Source organism: Podarcis gaigeae (genome assembly GCF_964106915.1).
Source record: "Podarcis gaigeae genome assembly, chromosome: 4".
Lineage (NCBI taxonomy): Eukaryota > Metazoa > Chordata > Lepidosauria > Squamata > Lacertidae > Podarcis > Podarcis gaigeae.
This window is the reverse complement of record NC_139677.1, coordinates 18021682-18045611: the sequence shown is the minus strand read 5'-3', so window position 1 is coordinate 18045611 and position 23930 is coordinate 18021682. Positions and strand designations below refer to the sequence as shown.

The 23930-nt window shown below is 41.2% G+C and overlaps 2 long non-coding RNA genes across 3 annotated transcripts; both read left to right on the top strand.

Moving 5' to 3' along the window:
- The first annotated feature begins 2325 nt into the window (after positions 1 to 2325).
- On the top strand, positions 2326 to 11347 carry LOC310843041. 2 transcript variants are annotated; one of them, XR_014563485.1, is made up of 3 exons: positions 2326 to 3090; positions 8124 to 8201; positions 11086 to 11347. It is a non-coding gene; the product is annotated as an uncharacterized lncRNA (long non-coding RNA). The 2 variants fall into 2 exon arrangements; XR_014563486.1 differs by lacking the exon at positions 2326 to 3090 and adding an exon at positions 3511 to 3782.
- A 3384-nt stretch (positions 11348 to 14731) lies between these two features.
- On the top strand, positions 14732 to 18848 carry LOC310843025. Its single transcript, XR_014563469.1, has 3 exons — positions 14732 to 14940; positions 16988 to 17083; positions 18183 to 18848. It is a non-coding gene; the product is annotated as an uncharacterized lncRNA (long non-coding RNA).
- Positions 18849 to 23930: the final 5082 nt, after the last annotated feature.

The following is a 23930-nucleotide window of genomic DNA, read 5'->3' as shown; positions in this document are numbered from 1 at the left end:
GTGCTTTGAATGCAGAATTGTTCAAAGCCTTCATCTTAAGTATTGTCAAAATATCTTGAAAGAACGCAGGCACTGATTCAGCCAGTCATCCCCCCTCCCTCTGCCTCCCAGAGATTCAGCTAGTTACTCTATGCTTACTTGTCTCTGCTTACAGATTTCTGATGTTCCAAGATGAAAAGGCAAGTCTATTATTCTGTTACAACTTAAGAATTGTACTCATTATGTGCCTCCTAATTAATTACTAAAGACTTCAATAAAATTAAGAACTCCTCACCTCTTTCCCCCTTCCAAACAGTACTTTGTTACATCCCATTCATCTAAAGCTACAGGATATGGTAACATCTCTTGTCAAGAGTGTTTTCATGTTTAAAGTAAATTAATCTGTCATTAGCCATTCTTGCATGAAAGTATTGATAGCTGTGTTGGTCCCAGAGAAGAAGAAGCAGAGATCAAGTAAGATCCTTTATTGAACAAACTATTTAAAATACTGGGAGAAAGCTTTCAAAATTCATACATAATTCATTGGGCTTTGGGCTGTTTTTAATTATGTTACTCAGTTGTTGCTTGCTTCTGGCTGCATCTAAGGCCACTCCAGTAGATCCCGATAATTCTGATCATGTGGACAAAATGGATGGCACAGATTCACAGAATTGTAGAGTTGGAAGACACCCGAAGGGACATCTAGTATGACCCCCTGAAACGCAGGAAACACTCTTTTTCTGAGTGCAAAATATAAAGCATTCCCATTGACCCACTTCTCATAGGGTCAATGTTGTCAAGTGAGTGGAAGCTGCTGAACACCAATTATTATTATTATTATTATTATTATTATTATTATTATTATTTATACCCCGCCCTCCCCGGCCAAGACCAGGCTCGGGGCGGCTAACACTGAATATAAATACAGTAAATGCTGTCCTTTTGAGACTTCTTCAGGGAGAGACATCTTCTTTTGTGACTTTTGTGAGACGTCTTCCTTTGAGAGACGGCTTGGCGTTCCTCGCTATTCATTGATTTGATTCTTTGTTTGACTCTGATGCATATAACAATTTGTAGTTACTTGTATATTTTGTGAGATGTGTTGTATGATATATACATTATTTTGAAGTGGCTTCATATATTTTGAATGACATCATAATCGATTATATATTGACTGGCAGTTATTAGCCAGCATGTTGTTGTTTAGTCATTTAGTCGTGTCCGACTCTTTGTGACCCCATGGACCAGAGCACGCCAGGCACTCCTGTCTTCCACTGCCTCCCACAGTTTGGTCAAACTCATGCTGGTAGCTTCGGAAACACTATCCAACCATCTCGTCCTCTGTCGTCCCCTTCTCCTTAGGCCCTCCATCTTTCTCAACATCAGGGTCTTTTCCAGGGAGTCTTCTCTTCTCATGAGGTGGCTAAAGTATTGGAGCCTCAGCTTCAGGATCTGTCCTTCCAGTGAGCACTCAGGGCTGATTTCCTTCAGAATGGATAGGTTTGATCTTCTTGCAGTCCATGGGACTCTCAAGAGTCTCATCCAGCACCATAATTCAAAAGCATCAATTCTTCGGCGATCAGCCAGATCAGCCAGCGGGTTGCGTTTGCATTTTTGTAGAACACCAAGCAATAACAGCCTCTCCTAAAGTGTGCTCTAGTAATGCAGACTTGAATTAATAAATGGCAAGCAGTCTGCATATGAGATTTAAAAGTCTTTTGTCCAGTGGAGCTGATAGAAAGCATTCTTGGTCACCCCTTAACCTTGGATATACAAGGTATTTTTGGTTTTTATGGAAGCCGCCCAGAGTGGCTGGAGAGGCCCAGCCAGATGGGCAGGGTATAAATAATAAATTATTATTATTATTATTATTATTATTATTATTATTATCCCTGAAGATGGCAATAATAGGGGAAGCATCACAGAACAACTTATAAGGCTGAATAATCTGAGGACAGTCTAGGATAAATCTACCATCGATGCATATTATTGCATCATGTTGCAGAATAACACCTATCATCATCATCATCATTATCATCATCATCATCATCATCATTATTAACTAGCACCAATCCGGAGGGGCTCTGAATCAACTTTTCAAAAGCAGGATTATAATGAAACTTCAGGAAAGTTTTTAACCAAAAGTTATAATTGAGCTCTCCTAAATTATTTCTTTATACTTCCACCTAGATGTCTAAGCTGCTGAAGTTAAAATGCTTTATCTCCTCATTGCTGCAAACGGCTTCACTAATATGAAAAACATGCAGACTAATTACTGGTATAAGTTTTATGTTTAATTAGGATTTGAACCAAAATCCATTAAAATCACTGGCTCTAATGGTGTTTGGACAAGCTGGCAGGGGAATGCAAAATCTATTTGCTTGGTATCCTCACTATTACAAAAATGTTATTAACCTAAATGTTAGGTGTACTATGCCAAGTATAACTTCATTTCTATGCCATTTTATTATGGAAGCCAATCTCTTCCACCTTGGCTCGCGTGTTTCGGCCAGTTTTGGACTTAACAAATGGACCTTTTCCAGTGCCAATATTCAGATGTTCTAAAACTGGTCCCAAGTTGCTAAGCCTTTGCTAAGCCCAAGTCTCTCACGTTCTTGATCAACACCACAGTCATTCAATTCACATTTGCACTGCATGTTTCCAAAGCCTCTGCCCAGGACTAATCGACAAACCATTCTTTACTTATTAAAAGTTGCTTCTAGCAACCGCTAAATGAGCCCAGAGAAGCTATTTATTAATTGAACTCTAATCCAATGCATGCCTTCTGCCCAGAAACCTCATTTTGTTTTCATAGCAAGGAGATGGTAGCCATCTATAAGAATGCAAAATTGAATGAATGAATAATTCACACGTAATACAATATTTACCCCTCCCTTAAACCTGTGAAACAGCATTGGCTATTCTTGAGTAGAAACTTTGCATTTTAAAGCTGCTTTTCAAGCAAAACAGCACTGGATTGGCTCCAATGAAATATATCATCTGTGAAGCGGGTATGCACAATCTGATGGCTGAGGTCTAGAGTTGTTATTAAGTTTTCTTTGTTTTACTTGGGGCCGATATACACTCATGGTTTTTAATGTCAAAGTGGAGGTAAGGAATGGTTTTGATTACATAGATGGATACATAACATCCTACTTTTTATGTTCTTAATGCGTTATTACCCTGCCTTTTTATCAATTAATTTTTTATCGTTTTATGCTACTATATAGGTGAAAAACTGCTCATATGTCCCTATGATGTATTGGTTTTAACACTGGGAGCTGCCCAGAATGGCTGGGGAGACTCAGCCAGATGGACGGGGTATAAATAATAAATTATTATTAGTAGTAGAAGAAGAAGTAGTAGTAGTGGTGTTTTACTGCATTCAAACGCCAATTGTATTCAAGGGGCAGTGTTCAGGAAGGGAGGGAGGAAGAATTAAAACATGACACCAGAGAAAAGAGCAGAACAACCAGAAGAAGAGGAATTTGGACTTGATATCCCGCCTTTCACCCCCCTTAAGGAGTCTGAAAGTGGCTAACAATCTCCTTTTCCCTTCCTCCCCCAGAACAAACACTGTGAGGTGAGTGAGGCTGAGAGACTTCAGAGAAGTGTGACTAGCCCAAGGTCACCCAGCAGCTGCATGTGGAGAAGCGGGGAAGCGAACCTGGTTCACCAGATTAGAAGTCCACCGCTCTTAACCACTACACCATGCTGACTCCAGTGACCAGCAGCAGGGAAAGAACAGCATTTTGGAACATGGTGTGGCCGGGTATTGCTTACATTTGATGAAAGAAACCAAGGTTAAAAAGTTTTCATTAACAAGTATGCCCTGTGACATTTTAGAATGACATATGTAATATTGTTCTAAGAGAGAGAAATGTTAAATACGTCAGTGTAGATCCAGCCTTAGTCACCTGTTGTTATGGATTCGCTGCTTTAAAACCAGATGGTTAGATTGTTAATGGTTTGATATTGTCAACTAGCTTGGGATGAGGAAAGGGGGGGAGTTGGATAGACTGATAAGCTAGAGCAGGGATGGCAAACCTCTGCCCAGGGACTAAAATGTTATCCTCCATGTCTTTCTTTCTGGCCCTCAAAATTCTCCCCATCCCACATCTCTCACTGGTCCTGCTGCTTGGTGCCCAAACTTGCCTGGAGCGAAGGTGTACTTGAACTCTGCCAATGCATCATGCTTGCTTGGAAGATGCGGATGTGCTTGTGTTTCTCCATGTGTGTAGAAATTAATCTGAAGGCAGCCCTGTTTAGGGAAGCTTTTAATACTGGATGAATCATTGTATTTTAATATTCTGCTGGAAGCCACTCAGAGTAGCTGGGGAAACCCAGCCAGATGGATGGGATATAAATATATTATTATTATTATTATTATTATTATTATTATTATTATTATTATTATTACTGTACGAAAAACCTACAGTTATCGCTTTGCCCCATTTTGCCTCAAACCTCTCCAACGAATGTCATGGAAAGATGGCCATCACAAACCCTGTTCTAGTATATGACCCAATGATGATAAACAGATCATAAAAGGTAAAGGTAAAGGGACCCCTGACCATTAGGTCCAGTCGTGGCCGACTCTGGGGTTGTGGTGCTCATCTCACTTTATTGGCCAAGGGAGCTGACGTACAGCTTCCGGGTCATGTGGCCAGCATGACTAAGCCACTTCTGGCGAACCAGAGCAGCGCATGGAAACACCATTTACCTTCCTGCCGAAGCAGTACCTATTTATCTACTTGCACTTTGACGTGCTTTCGAACTGCTAGGTTGGCAGGAGAAACAGATCATACCCAGAGCTTTTTTTCAGAGGGAACTCACCAGAACTCAGTTCCGGCACCTCTCAGGTGGGTTCTGGAACCTTTCAGGTGAGTTCCAGCAGTTCTCAGGTAGGTGCCATTGCCATTCTAACAGAAAGAAGGAGGCGTTCATGGTGAGTTTCAGACCTCCTTTTCTAGAAGAATAGCACTGGTCATATTTGATATATGATATAAATTTATGGCCATTCTAATTGTACCAATAGAGAGTGTTTCAAGTTTAAAGAAAGGAACTCCAAGCTTAACGTATTCTGATGATGCAAAGGTGGAAGAGGCTTATGTTAATATTAGACGAACTTCAGCAGTGGCAAAAAGTTTTTTGCAGCCATTTCAGCCTCACACTAAAAAGAGGTCCTAGTAGTCATTTCAGGGCCAGGGTTGGCCCTTCCCATAAGACAAGTTGAGCAGCAGCTGTCTGTACCTATGCAACATTGCTCAATGGATTCGAATGTAGCAAGTACCATATTTTTTGCTCTATAAGACTCACTTTTTCCCTCCTAAAAAGTAAGGGGGAATGTGTGTGCGTCTTATGGAGCGAATGCAGGCTGCGCAGCTATCCCAGAAGCCAGAACAGCAAGAGGGATTGCTGCTTTCGCTGCACAGTGATCCCTCTTGCTGTTCTGGCTTCTGAGATTCAAAATATTTGTTTTCTTGTTTTCCTCCTCCAAAAACTAGGTGTGTCTTATGGTCTGGTGCGTCTTATAGAGCGAAAAATACGGCACTTTAAATGTAGACATGCACCACCACCTGGTAAAGTTACATTCATTTCAAGTTACATTTCTCAAAAAAATGTTGAAAGAGTTTTGGACAAAATCCTTATATCTAATCCTACACATGTCTAGAATAAATGAACCCAAAGCTGTCGATAAATGTATTTTGTACATCTGTAACCACATTAAAGACCATGTTATCCTTCTCTACACTTGCCTCATCTTTCCATTCCAGCTTTCCCTTCTTTTTATTCCTCCTCCTTTTCTCTACTTATATATGCTCTTTTTGCATCAGATCTTCTCCTTTTCGGTTATGGAGTTTTAAGTTTCATATGATGAGGGAGTTTGTCCTCTTGTAACAATCATGCAAAATAGTCTAAAATCAAAACAACTTATGCTAAAGAACAAAGTATATACCCAGATGGGCGGGGTATAAATAATAATTATTGTTGTTGTTGTTGTTTAGTCGTTTAGTTGTGTCTGACTCTTTGTGACCCCATGGACCAGAGTACGCCAGGCGCTCCTGCCTTCCACTGCCTCCCGCAGTTTGGTCAAACTCATGCTGGTAGCTTCAAGAACACTGTCCAACCATCTCATCCTCTGCCCTCAATCTTTCCCAACATCAGGGTATTTTCCAGGGAGTCTTCTCTTCTCATGAGGTGGCCAAAGTATTGGAGCCTCAGCTTCACAATCTGTCCTTCCAGTGAGCACTCAGGGCTGATTTCCTTAAGAATGGATAGGTTTGATCTTCTTGCAGTCCATGGGACTCTCAAGAGTCTCCTCCAGCACCATAATTCAAAAGCATCAATTATTTGGCGATCAGCCTTCTTTATGGTCCAGCTTATTATTATTATTATTATTATTATTATTATTATTATTATTAGCAAATTCCCCACACTGGCATGATGTGGACAGGTTTCAGAAGCCAGCTTCTCTTGCTGCAAACACTGAATTGCCCAGGTAAAGGACTTTAATGCACAGAACTCTGACTATAGGATTTTGCTTCAGATGTTGTGCTGAATTTGCTCCCCCCCCAAAAGGTGCTCTCAAGCCATCCTGAATCCAAATCTGAAATAGCACCCTTCAGCTACTTGCATAGGAGCCAACTCCTAGGGACTGAGGTCCCTTCAGCCCCCCCCATATATATATGTTTTAGGGAGTCATGCTCCCCCCAAGTTGATGGGCATTGCCATTCAAATTGTGTGTGTGCACCATGACTTGTGATTGATTATGCAGGGTGGCGCTTGCCTGCCCCACAACTCAAAATATTTTATTCGAGTTGGCACCCCTGGCTACTTGTTTCCCAAGACCTTTACACCATTGCCAGTTGCCAAGTTTTGAAGTACTTCAATCCTTGAGAGCCAGTGTGGTGTAGTGGTTAAGAGCGGTAGTCTCGTAATCTGGGGAACTGGGTTTGTGTCTCCGCTCCTCCACATGCAGCTGCTGGGTGACCTTGGGCCAGTCACGCTTCTCTGAAGTCTCTCAGCCCCACTCACCTCACAGAGTGTTTGTTGTGGGGGAGGAAGGGAAAGGAGAATGTTAGCCGCTTTGAGACTCCTTAAAGGGAGTGAAAGGTGGGATATCAAATCCAAACTCCTCCTCTTCTTCTTCCTTAGCAAGATTCAGCTAATACAGACAGCTCCTCATATGCCATTCTCTCTGTGTGTTTATTTTTAAAAACAACAAATATAGACCCATATTGTTTATGCAACCATCACAATTCACTTAGCATCATTAGAGTTTTTACTTGCCTTTAACAGTTTCCATATTTCTGAATCATATGGCTGTATTTCAGAGAAGAAACAGGCTTGGCAGCGCCTATTATTATTTCGAGCATGTGCACAGACAAAACCCTGACAGCTTTCTTCTGTTGTAACTCTGTGAGATGCTCTTAGTTTTTAGGGCACATCTTATTTCACCTTGACTCGAGCTGTTGTAAACATTCAAACTGTGGCATGAATTCCTAGAAGATCAGTATGAGCTCATGCAACAGAAGTGATTGCCAAAGGAATACTGTGAAGGATAGACCTCCACGTACCTTATCTCAAACAACTGATAAAGGTTAATGCACAGCTTGCTGTCCATTATGATAGATTAGCATTTTAAGATTGTATCCAAGCCAAACTATAGCTGGATCTAGACACGCCAAAGAAGCGATTCAGTGAAGCGCATTGTAAACTCATACTGGGAAATCCAGTAGGGAAAGATGGGACTCCACAGTGCTATCTGGTGTCATAGTGTTATCATGCATGTACAACACACATAAAACATTTTTTTCTTTATGAATTTAACTGAGTCCTATGAAGGAGCTGATAGCCTATGAAGGATCTGAGTCCTATGAAGGATCTGATAGAGACCTGCCTGCAATGGGAAAACAAATTAAATTGGAGGTAGCTAACCTGTGGCCCTGTGGATGCTGCTGACTATAACATCCATCACACCAGGCCATTGGCCATTCGGGCTAGAACTTATGGAAATTGCTTCAGGGACCCCGTGGTTCTCCATTCCTGATGATTCAAGGTGAGAACATTGGCAATGAAGTTGGCAACTCAGCCAAGTACAAAAAAAGGTCAGTCACTAATTGCAAGTATTTTGTTTAAAGATCGGTCCAGAAACAAAATCCACTGTCTGCAAGCTTGTGATCAGCATGTGACCCCACCTGTGGTCTCTGAAGAAAACTGTGAGTGCTTCCAGACCGTCACTGTTTTCGGATGGGATTTACTCATTGACTGACAGATTTATGTTGCATGATTAAAGTTGATTTGATGCCGATGGGCAAAAAACCCACTACACACACACACACACACACACACACACACACACCACCCCTCCCCCAAAGGATTTCTTGCTTTGTTTTTTAAATATTTTTTATTGCTTTTTAACATACATACATATCACAAACATACTTACACAGCCAAGAAAAAAAGAAGAAGAAAAAGGAAAAAAGAAAAACGAAACATGTAATACATAAAAACATAGACAACTCAACTTACATTGACAAACACTCATCGACTTCCCTTTATCTCAATTTCGGGAAAAAGTTATCATATTTTTTTATCTGCAGTGTCTCACTCTTCAAGCAATTTTTACGTAGTAAGCGTTATCTCATACCTACTGTGATTTTTTCAAATATATATTTGTTTTTTATCAACATTTTTATTTTCCTTTTATTTCTGTTTCCATATATATTTGGAATTTATCCCATTCATTATTAAATTTTGTACTTTTTTGATTTCTTATTTTCTGTGTCAATTTTGCCAGTTCTAAATAATCAAATAATTTAGATTGCCACTCTATTATCGTTGGGATTTTAGACGTTTTCCAATACTGTGCTATGAGGATTCTGGCAGCCACTGTTGCGTATAGGAAAAATGTTTTATCTTCCTTTTTGATTTCTTCACCAATTATCCCCAGGAGGAAAGCTTCAGGTTTTTTGCTAAAGGTGTATTTGAGGACTTTTTAAAATTCATTATAGATAGATTCCCAAAAAATTTTAAGTATCTCACATGACCACCACATATGTATAAAGTCGCCCTCCTTCCTCTTGCATTTCCAACACCTTTTAGCACCTGTTTTATAAATTTTATCCAATTTTACCGGCGTCATGTACTATCTGTACATCATCTTATACATGTTCTCCTTGAGTGTTGTACATGCCGTGAAGTTCATACCTTTACACCATAATGCCTTCCATTTGTCAAACTCTATATTATAACCTAAATCCACTGCCCACTTCACCATCACCTCCTTCACTTCCTCATCTTTGGTGTCCCACTCAAGTAACTGGTTGTACATTTTTGATAGTAATTTTGTTCTTCCTTCTATTATTTCAATCTGAAATCTAGATTTCTTCTCATTTATCCCAATCTTTTTATCTTCCGTCCACATGGAGTTAATTTGGTGATATTGAATCCAGCCAGTCAACTTATTTTTTATTTCTTCATATGGTCTGATTCTCCACCCGGATTCTTTTTTAACTAATAGATCTTCATATGTCCATCTTTCCCCTTCAGTGTTTATTTTCTTTTTTGTCAGGATATCGATTGGTGATAACCACCAGGGGGTTTTCTGTTCCAATAATTTTTTATTCCTTTCCCACACTTCTAACAGTGGCCCTCTAATAATATGGTTAGAAAAATCTTTATGTTTCTTTCCTTTATCCCGCCACAGATAGGCATGCCATCCAAATCTTAAATTAAAACCCTCTAGATCTAACAAATCTTTATTTTTAATGACAATCCATTCTTTTACCCAACAAAGGCATGCTGCTTCATAATATAACTGTAAATTTGGGACCGCAAATCCCCCCCTGTCTCAAAGGATTTCTTGCAATAACCAAAGTGATGTGGAATTTCACTGGGAAATGTGGGGTCAAATTGCTTGATGCAATGTTGTATAGCCTTCCCTCAAACAAATGAGTTTGTATTAACTTATTTAAAATGTGTATTTTGGTACATATAGTTAACTGCTTCTAGCTCCAACAATCACACCTAGATTTGCTCAAATGTAAATACTTGCAACTGGGGGTGCAAATAGGATGTCCCTAATTTTTATCAGAGCAATGTTGGTGGGTATGAAGTTATGTGACCCCTGAGTCAAGAAGATAAGGAACTTTAAAACCTATAGGAGACATCTGAAAGCAGTCCTGTATATGGAGGTTTTTTAATGTTTTATTAAGTTTTTAGATATGTTGGAAGCTGCCCAGAGTGGCTGGGGTAATCCAGTCAGATAGGTGTGGTATAAATATTATTGTTGTTGTTGTTGTTGTTGTTGTTGTTGTTGTTGTTGTTATTGAATAGGCTGACCCTGTTTTCATCAAAGAAATGTTGAAAGGCATGTGAGTTTCTACCTGATAGGGAACTAAAACCTGTCCATTCTAAATAAAAACTGCTCAGGAGTAGAGGAACAAAATTAAATGTACAACAGAAACAATTGTTAACATTGAAGAACTGGTGATTTGCCAGGAGATTCACAGACTATAAGCTTCAGTTTGTTCCAGGTGAGAATACCATGGTGTAATTTGGCTTTTACATCCATATAACACGTTTCCAAAGCAATTCATATATCCTTGAAATGATCCCCTATATAAATGTAGTTTCATCTGTTCAAGCAGCAGAGGGGAAAAAATCTTTAGAACAACCAGGAAGATAAAATACAGAGCAACCTTTTATATCAGTGCTGATACAATCAGAAGGAACTAAATGGACTTAGAAACTTCATTTGTTTTCGGAGTTGAACACCTAAAAGTTGAGAAATCCATTAGTCAGAAACTAAGTTTTAGAAATAGCGATGTTGGTGGGAATATCTGCAATGTGTATGCATGAGTTGGCAGCACTTCACACAACCTTTCTTTTACAAGGTTCCCTGATGTGTGAGTGCTTCCTACATGCAGAACTGTGCCTTTGGCCTCCTAGATGCATGTGTTCATACATTGCAGGGGGGAGCAGGGGTGCCAACAGGAATTTTGGGGGCTCATAACACTGCATTTTGGGGGGTGGGGAGGCCCAGAACACTGTATGCTGATTTATCATGCCACCCATTTTTATGTTTCTTCAATTTTCCAGGGACAGTCCCCGATTTACAGAAGCCATCCCAGTTTCTGTTTTGATCCTGGAATGTCCCACTTTTCCTTAGGACATCCCAATTTCCATTGGATAAATGTTGGAGGGTATGGAAAAGGACATCCCTATTTTCATGGGAGAAATGTTGGAAGGTATGAACACACTTTAAGGCTGAATCTACACAGCTATTAAAAAACACTCTGAAGATTCTCTGAAAAAATGTTTTAAACCTCACAATGGAAAATTCCACTGATTTCCGATTTCCATCTCTATAGTGCCATCTGGTGTCACGGTGTTATAATACATTTATGACGTTTCATTTTTACTAATGTAGCTGAGTCTTATGTGGGGCTGTAATTGCATCTTATCTGGAAGCGGTAACTGGAAGCGGAATGTTGTGGCAAGACTGCTCATAGGTGCAGTAGTTCTGCACTTGAACTTCCTATCTAAACTACTGTAGCAGGGAAAAGTGATCCCTCCCTTTCAGTGGACTTCGTAGCTGGTGTAAGTCTTATCTTTGCATACCCTTGCCCATTCCTAAAAATGTGGTGTGTTATTTTCGATATAATTTACAAGTTCTTTTAGTGACTGTATTGAGCCAGTACATAATACTGATAAAACAAGAGAAGGCAGAAAACACATTTTGTAGGTGTGTGTCCACTCTCTTGTGGAGATGATCTATTTTTTCATTTTACCACATTTTGTCTCGACAAGCTGTGCACAGATTTCATTTCTCTGAAATAACATAAAATTTATGAGAACAAAATGAAGAGGAATTGTATTTGTATTGGTTTTCCTTTCCAACAACGCATCTAACTATGTTGTGCACAACAAGACATGATTTGGCTGTACGTCCTGAGAAATGCCATCCTACGGTCATTCTTTCAGTTACTTTTCTGTCCATTTCTTCTGAATTTTCTTGCAATTTCCCCACATTTGCTTTGCTCGCTCCTGTCCTTGGATGTGCCAAATGCACAGCGGGAGAGAAAAACATATCATTTTCAGATACCTGAATGCAAGAGGCTGTCATATGCCTTTGGCTCATTTTCTCTATCAAACACCTGCAAATAAAACTCTTCATTGACTAACTCCATTCTTTATCCTTTGAGTTATAACTGAGCTTTGATGCATTTTAAATTTCACGCACAAAAGGCCTTCATTTTAGGTCACCAAACTGTTTCTGTTGCTATAGAGCAAATGACAATGTTGTGGAGTTCATTTAAGCAGTTGTGGTTTCACTGGATATTAGGGAAGCCTGAGTTTCCAGTTATCAGAAAGGCTAAGACAGATGGATATAAAATACAGCCAAGCACTTTTTAAACCACCTTGTTGCTTAGGTACCATCTGAAAATGCAAGGCCCATATACTATCATTTTAATTTATTGAAAGGATTTTTATGACACACTTTGGATAACTATCATTCAGAGCAGCTCACATATTTTATAATGGGGGGAAAAATAAAAGAAGTCTAAACTACATCAAAACCAAAACAGCACCAGCAGACACACAATAACAGCCTGAAAAAGCAATACAACAGACACGGAATGAACCCTCCTAATCCGTACATCTATGCTGAACAGTGAGCCCCAATTGCACTCCCAAAAACTACATGAACTGAACCAACTGTTTCATGCAGATGTTGAACATCGTGGTAGACACAACAAAAAGACCTGAGGTACACAACTGCAAGGTGGCTGGACCAAAGTATGGATGAGATAGGAATCCAGTGAGCTGGGTTTCTAAAGTGAATCTCATTCATATCATCGGCCCACACCAATGTGAGGAGTGGCTCACTTCTAACCATTTGAACCTGCACATTGGCAAATTCCTATATCACTGACAGATTTCAATTATTAGGTGGTCTGCAGGTTGCCTCTCTTTGTTTTGTAGACAAGTGGCATGCTAGCAGGGGCAGACTTTGGTAATATGGTGCCCTGTGCAAGGTCAAAATTTGACACACACATACACCTCACTGTGCCTTCACAAAGCTGAGTAAGGAAGGCTCTGGGTTTGGGGAAGGAAGCCTAGAGCTCTCCCACCTTCTTCCCCAGGCTGGGCAAGCACTAACTAGGCTTTGGGAGGAAGCAAAAGGACTTTGGTATCCTGTCGGAGCTGGGAAGGAGGTGGGGAGGTGTTTCCTTGGCACTGCCTTAAATCTACCTTTAGGACAAGGTGCTCCTGCTGCATAGTGCAGTGCCACCTGGAAGAAACAGGACTTGATGATGCCCCACAGTTCCCAGAGACATTTTGCATGAGTAAAAACATAGCTGCCCCCACAGAGGGATGAAAATAAGATGGTACTCTGAATAGAACTAGCCCTGGGAACAGTCCAAGCATTTCAGCTCAAAAGTTCTCAACATTCTCTTTGCCACTAGATTCTTTCAAACATAAAAGCTCGTCTTATTATGAATTTCTATCACATAGTATCCACTCCCCTGTGAATTCTCCTTTTTCACCACTTCTAGATCAGAAACATGAGAGAAGATAAGATCCAAATTATGTCCTTATGTTTTATTGATGAATTGTTAATAAAAGTTTGGATAGATTGCCCCAAATTAATCTTCATTCAGACATGTGTTTTGATAGATTAGCCCTTGTTTCTGTTTTCTTCCCCCCACCCACAACATCCCCTCCCGCCCTTTGAACCCTCATCACCAAATGCAGTTCTTACAATAATCAGTGTGCTATTGTTTCAGTCTAACTAATCTCTTGATACTCCACTGTGGAACAGAAATGTAAAAAGAAGGTGAATGAATGCCCACAATGATTAATTTCACAGTGATAGTTGTGCTGGTCCAAACGGCTCTATTTAAAGGTCATATTTTAGTTGCTATTTCCAGTACTACCCCCCCCATGTGTGATAACATTTATGGGTTGAAGCAATCAGAACTGCACATAGTATTTTAAATTCTTGTGCACCAGTGATGTATACAAAGGCATTCTGATGCTTCATGTTTTATTTTCAGCCCCCTTAAAATAATGGGTGCTGTACAACTCAATCATAAACAGGCAACCTGTGAAGTATGTTCTATTGAATTCAGTGGGTGTTACCCCTATGTAGGTGGGGTTATGTTTGCAGTCTAAGTCATCCTCTGAATATACCCAGTGAAATCAACTGATTTCAATGCATCTCCTTTGAGTATGAGGAACATTAGATATCGCCCCTTAGAGATGCATGACTGGTTAGACTTATTGATTGCTGAAGTGCACTTAGCTGGTATCTTGGCTAATTCACCATATGAAAATGAGCTGCATCTCAGCCTCCTCCCGTGCTAATGCCTGATCTGTTTTCATGTTATGCGTAGCCAAATTGAACATGCCCCATAAGACCCTGTTTGCACTGCCATGGTTTGGCAACAATTGTACAATACATCCATCTGCCATCTAAAAGATGTATTGTGGTCTGCTTTGCCACCCACTTGTAGTGACCCATCTGGTGGGCAAAAGCAAAAGGCGTGTTGTAGGAGTAGCAATATTCACAGCATCACAGGAAATGCAGCTGTTCACATATTATGAGGTTTGTGTTGTTCACCTAGTGGGCTGGTTTCTCTTGGAGCGTCTAATTTCCAAGTACATCTGTCAAATTGCTTTGCTTTTGGCTTAATATATTTTTCCTCCTTCCTTGGCATATCAGAGAGGTTAAGGGGCAAAAAGAGAACATGTTAGCAGAGTGTGCTGCCATCGAAATCCAGATCACTGCTTTTGAAATTGAGCTATTCCGTAGGAACAACTGGACAAGAAACAATGCCATTTGAGGAAAATAAAGAGTATAACATTATCCTTTCGTACAAGAGTACAGTGCAATGCAAATGGAATCTGCAATGCTAATTGTGAGAAAATACAGATTCACTTCAGCAGGTAACTATCTCGAATATACTGTCCTACTTGGTGGAAGGCAGAAATCTATGTGGAAGTCAAGGGGGGGGAGTTTATGTATTCCCATAATTTACTTTGAATAGGCATGAAGTAAGGCAGGTTTTATTTCTGAGACATGTAGACAACTCTGATTAGCATCCATCTACCCTTTTTCTCAGGGACGCAGGTGGCACTGTGGGTTAAACCACAGAGCCTAGGACTTGCCGATCAGAAGGTCGGCGGTTCGAATCCCCGCGATGGGGTGAGCTCCTGTTGCTCGGTCCCTGCTCCTGCCAACCTAGCAGTTCGAAAGCACGTCAAAGTGCAGGTAGATAAATAGGTGCTGCTCCAGCGGGAAGGTAAACGGCATTTCCGTGCGCTGCTCTGGTTCGCCAGAAGCAGCTTAGTCATGCAGGCCATATGACCTGGAAGCTGTACACTGGCTCCCTCGGCCAATAAAGCGAGATGAGTGCCGCAACGCCAGAGTCGGTCACGACTGGACCTAATGGTCAGGGGTCCCTTTACCTTACCCTTTTTCTCATTCCATCATTGTTTGTTTGTTAAATATGTGTATATGCTGACTTTTATTAGTCCCCCCCCCCAAGGCTGCAAACATCAGTAATAAAACAATACAACTTTTCATTAAAAACACAATGCAACATTCACAAAATATAAGCAGAGGAGAAAATTTCAGTTTGAATATCAGTGAATAAATGGCTGTGTTATGCCTTCCATGTTGCCAGAATTCACAACTCGCTGGGATTCCCAGTCTCCAGGGAGAATGCTGTTGAATTCGGGTCCTGTTTGTGGGTTTGTTTGTTGATCGCTGTGAGAGTATTTGATGAACACTAGTGAAAGCACCAGATTTTGCCTCAAGTGAAATTCAAAATGAATGTGGGGGTTTCTTCAAAGTTCATTCCCTTAAGAGCACACTAAAAGAAGGGCCCTGCTGAGTCAGACTTAATGCTTATCCAATTCATTTCTTAATATTTTAATGGTGGCCAGTGATGACCAGATTCCTATGGGAAGTCTGCAAGCAAGGCATGAGTACATGGCCACTCTCCTACTCATGGTCTGAGTAGGGGTGGACTGAGGCATTTTGGCACCTGGGGGGAAGGCAAAGCTGGATGGTGGACTGCATCCCCTCTCACTAACTTGGCAGGAAGAGGGGCATTGTGCCTTAGGTGCCAACTCCTGGGGGCTGAGGCACTTTGGGTCCCCTCAATATTTAAGGGGGGTGCCCCCATTGTTGAGGCTAAACACAAAGCTGGGCACAGAGCAACGCCAGGACATCATGCAACATCATGCAAGAAACATCAACACTTGCCGTCGCTTCGGGCCCCCTCAATGTTCCTCAGAAGTTGGCGCCTCTGCATTCTGCAGACCTATGCTGCCAGTCCCTTCCTGCCTCTACAGGCTTGGGAAGCCAGCAGCAAAGCTGGTGTCAGGAATGAGCCAGCTCCCAGTGAAGGTTTGCAGTCAATTGCAGAAAGCAGCCAGGAACAGAAAGGCTTTGATGTTAGTCAGACAGGGGACAGCCGGCAGCTGCAGACTTCGGCTCTTCCTGACCTTGTCAGAGAGGCTGATAAGGCAGTAGCTGAGAGCAGGCTAGAACACAGCCAGAGCTGTTTATCAGGCATGGATAAACTCAGAGACAGCCTCTCAGACCTGGAAGAGGTTGGAGCTGATCCAATAAGTCTGAGGAGTCTGCGAATGGGAGGGTTGTTAGACAGGAAGCAAAACAAGAGACGTAAGGGTTGTAAGTATCTGCTGGAGACGCCGGAAGGAGTCTTCAGAAGGGTCATCTTGAGTAATGATGCCGGAGGCTTTGTTAGAGCCATCCGGAGCTATCTGATTGTTGTTGTTGTTTTGCATAGAGCGTGTGAGAGAAAACTGATAGATGAGGTACCTATAGAGGAGCAATGAGACCAAGGATTCTAGCTGATATAACCTCTGAGCCATTTGCTATTATATATGGGGTCATATATAGACGTGGCAGAGTCTCAGAATAAAATAATAATAATACTGTTGCATTTATCTTTAAACAAAGGGGAGAAAGAAGAAACACAGAAACAAGAAGAAATCAAAGCCACATATCAACAATTAATTTACAAGCACCTAAAGGAAAATGGGTTCATACAAGCAGGTAATCACCCAGAAGACTCTACCTTCCCACTTGTAATAAGAGTTTAGCCAAAGAAAGCTGTGAGAATAATAAAGGGTCTGCAAGGAGACACATGAAGGTATTTCATAAAATTTAGCCAGAAGAAAAGCTTCCGGTGGTGGTGGTGGGGAATATGTTGACCATTTTCAAATGTTTTTAAATGCATCAGAAAGGTGACGCCAATACACACAGACAAAAGGGCAATGGATTCCAGGGAATAGCTAATTTAACATCATGATACTTTCCTTTTTATATGAGTGATTCAGCTGTACAGACAAGGGAGGAATCAGTGTTGAATCAATTTATACACAGAATCTGGTGGTTCCAACTTGATCAAGCTTTGCCTGTATTGAACTGCCTTTTGTTTGAAGCTCCTGCTTGAGTCTGAGCTGCTTTTTCATAGCCAGTCCCCCCAAAAAAGTTACATGCAAATTTATATCATTATAATTATATCATTAAGTTATTACGATGCATCTCATATATGAGAGAGAAACACTCAGAGAGAGAAAATCAGGCCCTGTGATTTTACATTGTTAAAGTAAAGCAGGTTTCATCCGACTTAGTGACAGCCAGTGGGGCTTATATATAATTGCTTCTTTCTGTTGGAAGAGTTGGAAGTGGATTTAATTAATAAATAATAAATTTGGCTTTATATAACTGGCAACGGGAGCTAAAAATGTTCAGGCCTGCTCTGTACGTGAGAATGTGCAATCGAGGTTTTATGAACAGTCAGGGCATTTAATAGAAATAAGTGGTTAGCTCGCTGCATTTTCTTCTTCTCATTCTCGTCTCTCTCTCCTTTCTCGCCTTGTGCTACACTGTGTTTTCTTATTCACACTTAATGATTTCTGCAGGTGCCCAAAGAAGCTTTGGATTCACATTTTTCTGTGTGTGTGCAAATTGTGCCATTTCTCCAGTTATTCTCCAAATTATTATTCTCCAGTTACTTCTGTATCTGAGCATCACTAATTTCTACTTTGTTTTCTTGGGCTCCTTCAGCGTTAGACAGGTAAATATGGAAGGAATTTTATTTCAAGGGGAAATGCATGCATCTACATTTTCATCATTTTTATGCCTTTAGAAATTGCAACTTTACATCAGTGACTATAATACATGATGAAACAGCTCAGATACAGGTCTGTCATTTAGTTACTTTCTTTCTGGTGATGAAACAGAGGGGGGAAGGGATGAAAGCCAGCATAGTCAAAATGTGTTGCTAAGCCTTGGACTGCAGTCCTAAAGTCTGTTCATGCAGGTTTTTCCATTGCTGGCAACAGAATAGCAAAACAGAACATTTACTCAAGCAGCATAGTCTGTCTATAACCAACGAGAGGAAAGCCAACAGTTCTGCAGCTGTTTTTTCTTTGCTGGATCATGGCTCTCTACATGAGATAACAATGCTACACAAATATCTGAGGAAAATAGATTTTTGTACCAGCGTATCCTATGGATATTTTTCCTTGGTTGTCTTTCGTGCAGGGGAGAAAAACTGTTGTGCAGAATAGGACCGAAGTGTAGGCACTTATTTGTTGTTGTTGTTTAGTCGTTTAGTCATGTCCGACTCTTCGTGACCCCAAGGAACAGAGCACGCCAGGCACGCCTGTCTTCCACTGCCTCCCGCAGTTTGGTCAAACTCATGCTGGTAGCTTCGAGAACACTGTCCAACCATCTCGTCCTCTGTCGTCCCCTTCTCCTTGTGCCCTCCATCTTTCCCAGCATCAGGGTCTTTCCCAGGGAGTCTTCTCTTCTCATGAGGTGGCCAAAGTCTTCGAGCCTCAGCTTCAGGATCTGTCCTTCCAGTGAGCACGCAGGGCTGATTTCCTTCAGAATGGATAGGTTTGATCTTCTTGCAGTCCATGGAACTCTCAAGAGTCTCCTCCAGCACCATAATTCAAAAGCATCAATTCTTCGGTGACAGATAGGTAGCCGTGTTGGTCTGCCATAGTCAAAACCAAAAAAATTCCTTCCAGTAGCACCTTAAAGACCAAATAAGTTAGTTCTTGGTATGAGCTTTCGTGTGCATGCACACTTCTTCAGATACAATTCTTCGGTGATCAGCCTTCTTTATGGTCCAGCTTTCACTTACACACATTAAAAACACTCACATACGAAAAGAGAGCGAGAGAGAGTGAGTTTGCTGTGTTTCTGTCCAGTTCTCTTTCACGGAACACAAGGCAACCGGAGAAACCAAACTGGACAGAATATTCGTCAGAGCTTAAAATGAACACTGAAACATAAACAGGTTTAAGGCACACATGTGGATCCAAAGGGTGTGGAAGTGAAACGATTCTCTATGGTGTGCTGTAACACCCCATGTGGCATATGATTTCCCATCAATCCTAGATATGCTATGAAGCAGAGATTAAGAAATTAGCCACTTTAGGTTAGAAGAGCAAAATAAAGGATATAATTTAGATCTGTAAACATTGTCATGGTAGTAACATTTCAGCAGATGCTGCCAAGTAGTTTTTTTGGTTAATGACCCATGAGAAAGTAAACATCAGGTGTTCAGCTAGGTCAGGTGATGATACAGGAGTAATCCTGTCGAACTGTAGAGGAACAGAAAAACACTGATGGCCTGATAAAACACAGGACTCGGCTATACAGCTGCAAATAAAATGTTTTAGGTGTGTTTTAAGTGCAACATACAATGTGACTCTACATGGCGATGGCAAGCCTTATGGAAAATTAAATGTATTTTTTAAATCGCTTTTTTAAAAAAAGGATTTTCACAACTTTTTTATATGTGTGTAGATTCCACCTCAGTCTTTCCTTTTATCACTAATGAACATGCTTTCACATTTTGCTGCATCTCAATTTATCCCATATTTTTCACATTCTGAATTTCATTTGTGCACTTTGTTTCTTTTATAAAACTTACATTACACCCTTTGTCAGATGAGTCACAACAATAAAATGCATCACAAATGCATCGGCTAGTGGCGCCTGCCCTGTGGAACGCCCTCCCAGCAGATGTCAAAGCAATAAACAACTATTTTACTTTTAAAAGACAACTGAAGGCAGCCCTCTTTAGGGAAGTTTGTAATGTCTGATGCTGTACTGTTTTTAATATTCAGTTGGAAGCTGCCCAGAGTGGCTGGGGAAACCCAGCCAGATGGGTGGGGTATAAATAATAAATTATTATTATTATTATCATCATCATCATCATCATCATCATCATTATCACAACAACAGCAACACAGCAGCAGCAGCAGCAACGACAACCCAGTTTATGAACTGGAACCAAATGCATTAGGAATTTAAAAAGCTCTATCTAGAGAGAGGGTCCAATACTAACTTGTGACAGATTGGTGTAACAAGAAGACAAGTTATCTCCCCACAAGCAGGGGACAGATCAATTTATTTTTCATCTGAATTTGGGCCCCATCCTCAACCCCCACTTCCCTATAAAACAAGACTTGCTAAGTCAAGTCAGCAGTAGCCAAAGTGGTCCTGTCCCATGGATAGGAAATTATGGAGGTCCCTCCCTTCTCCAGCTAGTTGGTCAAAAGGTGTGAGTAGTTCTTGTGACACTCTAGTAGCCCTTGGGGAAACTATGCTTTCTGATGGCCTACCTAGAGAAATGACCTCTCACATTCTCTTTCTCTTTGCCCCTACTAGTTGCCTGACAAGTGCCATGTAAAGAAAAGGGTGAGAGTGTCTGGGTCTCAGCTAGGGCCAGGGCCTTTTCAGTCCTGGCCCCGACTTGGTGGAACGCTCTGTCACAAGAGACTAGGGCCCTGTGGGACTTGACATCTTTTCGCAGGGCCTGCAAGACAGAGCTGTTCTGCCTGACCTTTGGTTTGGACTCATTCTGACCCTTATGTTTCCCTCCCCTTATGGTTTTGATCTATGGGCTACTTTTAAAATGAGGATGCATTTTAAATTGCATTTTAACCTGTGTTATGTTTTTACTGTAATTTTACTGGTGTTAGTTGCCCTGAGCCCAGCTCTGGCCGGGGAAGGCGGGGTATAAATTATTATTATTATTATTAGTAGTAGTATTATTATTATTAGTGCCCAGCAGGTGGAGTGGAGGGAAGCTCTCAGGGTGTTGTGACTAAATCAGAAATTATTCTTTCGCTTGGCTTTTAAACCAAGCCAGAGAAAAAATTCAGGACTCCTAATGTTCACCTCCAGGAAGAGGAGGCTTATTATAATCTCCACAAACTTCTAATTTGGCCCAGATCCAGCAAGCAAAACTGGCATTTCCTATTCTTCAACCCTGCCTGATCAGAAAGGGGAAAAGTGAGGTGCCAAGAGGAAAATTTGGTCTGCCCTGCAGTTGCAAGGAGGATGCCTGCTTATCTATCTGAGAGCTGATGGAGAAATAACATATCGGTTTGAACATAATATTGAAATGCACTTCAAATTTTACTTGGTCACAAAAATGGTCTTCTGTAGTGTGCCTAGTTTAGGGAATAGTAGTATATAGTTCCGTTATAATCTTTATTCCATGAAAACTGAATATGGAGTCATATGCTTTGTCATATGCTTTGTATACATAATATTAATTTTTCAGTTATGTTTTAAGAAAACAGATTCCTGCCCACTGGAAACAAACAAACAAAAACCCCTTTTACTCTTGCAATTACGTGTCTTTTATGTACTCTTTTATGTGAGGTAATGAAAGATCTTACCTTGTGTTATGTATCTATTATTAACCTGCTACGCTTTGTCCGTGTTCTGTTTTTTTAGGGATGATGTCGATTTGTTCCAATGCAAAAGTAAATGTCAGCATCTCCTTGACATACCTGTCTTCTTTTTTCATGTCAATTTCACTCTTCATTTCATATTAGCTTGTTATGTTTCTATAATTGCATTTCCATTTTTTCTCTCACGAAAAAGCCACCAGTTCTATAGAAATTAAAGCAAGAATTCCTATGCTTAAAATAGGCTTGATTTTAATATGTATTGTTGAAGCAGTCTGGAAGAACCTGGATGTTTAAAATATCCATCGCAGTGTTTTATTAATAGAAACACCCTCACTTTGAACTGGGACACGGGTGGCACTGTGGGTTAAACCACAGAGCCTAGGACTTGCCGATCAGAAGGTTGGCAGTTCGAATCCCTGTGACGGGGTGAGCTCCCGTTGCTCGGTCCCTCCTCCTGCCAACCTAGCAGTTCGAAAGCATGTCAAAGTACAAGTAGATAAATAGGTACCGCTCCAGCGAGAAGGTAAACGGCATTTCCGTGTGCTGCTCTGGTTCGAGAGAACTGGCTTAGTCATGCTGGCCACATGACCCGGAAGCTGTACGCCGGCTCCCTCGGCCAGTAAAGCGAGATGAGCGCCGCAACCCCAGAGTCGGTCACGACTGGACCTAATGGTCAGGGGTCCCTTTACCACTCTGAATTGGCTTCATTTCCTCTCAGGGATGTTTCCATTTACCCAATCCTGAGTGCCTTCATGACAAGCAGGGGGTTTTCATGAACTCTTGCTTGGAAAGAAAGCACAGAGGCTACGTGTGGCTGCTGTTGCCACATTAATCTGACAGGCATCTGAAAGTGTACGGAAGCTGAGCTTCTCAGTGCAAGGTGGAGTTCCAATGTCCACTGAACATTAGGGCGGTTCATAAAAAAAACTTTTTTTAAAAAAATGCCTGCTCCAAAGGTCTTATCTTACCACACTAGGGATTATATAGCTATATCTGAAATTTCATGCATATCAGTTAATATCTTGACCCTCCTCCACAAAAATAGCTATTACTTGGCCCATTTTCCTATGTTGTGAAGGCTGACATTTCAATTCAGTGGCACAGGGTCAAGATATTAACTGATATGCATGAAATTTCAGATATAGCTAAATAATCCCTAGTGTAGAAAGATAAGACCTTTGGAGCAGGCATTTCTAAAAAATAATAATTTATGAACCGCCCTACTGAGCATCCAGCCAGAGGCACATGGTGGTGGATGGGGGATAATGGGGGGGCAGATGGGGCTAGACCATTTGTCCAAACACTCTTTCAGGGAGTGGAGGGGCTTGTGTTGAGCCCACATAATTGTTATTTGGCATCACTATTATTTGGCAAACCAATTATAAGGCTTCAGGGAATCAGCTTCCTCCCCTCGTGGCAATATATAAGCAGAGCAAAGGAAAAGAAGTCTTCTTACCCGTTAGAAACTTTAATAATCGCAGCGAGAGAACAAAGAACCCAAATCCTAGAAATGGTGATGCTCCCAATTAAGGATAACACCTCCTTACGTCCCTATAAATCCATGTCACTCCTACGTCTTATAATCTGAGCTCCTACCCTCTGTGCTTTGAGTGCTTTCTGTTCTGCCACCTTCTCAGCTCTTCTTGGCCTTGGGCCAAGCAGAAGAATGCTTTCGAGAGACAGTGAATCTGTTAACCCTCTCTCTCCCAGTGTTTCTTCTGTTAGCTGTTCCCCATCCAGTATTTCCCAGCTTCTGCCTTCTGAACTATGTCCCTCTGCAAACCACTATTCCAAATCTATACTGTCCTCCTGCTCCTAGGAAGATTCAGAATCCAAACCAGGAGCAGGGAGAGGGGGAGGCTCCCACCATTCCTCCTCAGTGCAGCCCTCCTCAGCACGGTCCCTGACACAATGGTAAAAAAGGGCACTGAAACTACAGCTGACTAGCACTGAGCAGCAATGAAGTCTACAAAAGCAGATTGTACAAAAGCAGATGTATTTCAGGTGTCCCCAGAGGCCTGTTTTTCATGCCTAAAGCCTACTTGTGCCTTAAAATCTTTCGAGCAGGACCTTCTCTTAGTCCCATTATCAGGGGAGATATATATTGCAGCAAGTTAGGGTTCTTTTCCCATGCTTGCAGTCATGTGATTGTTTTCAGCACATGATGGTGTATG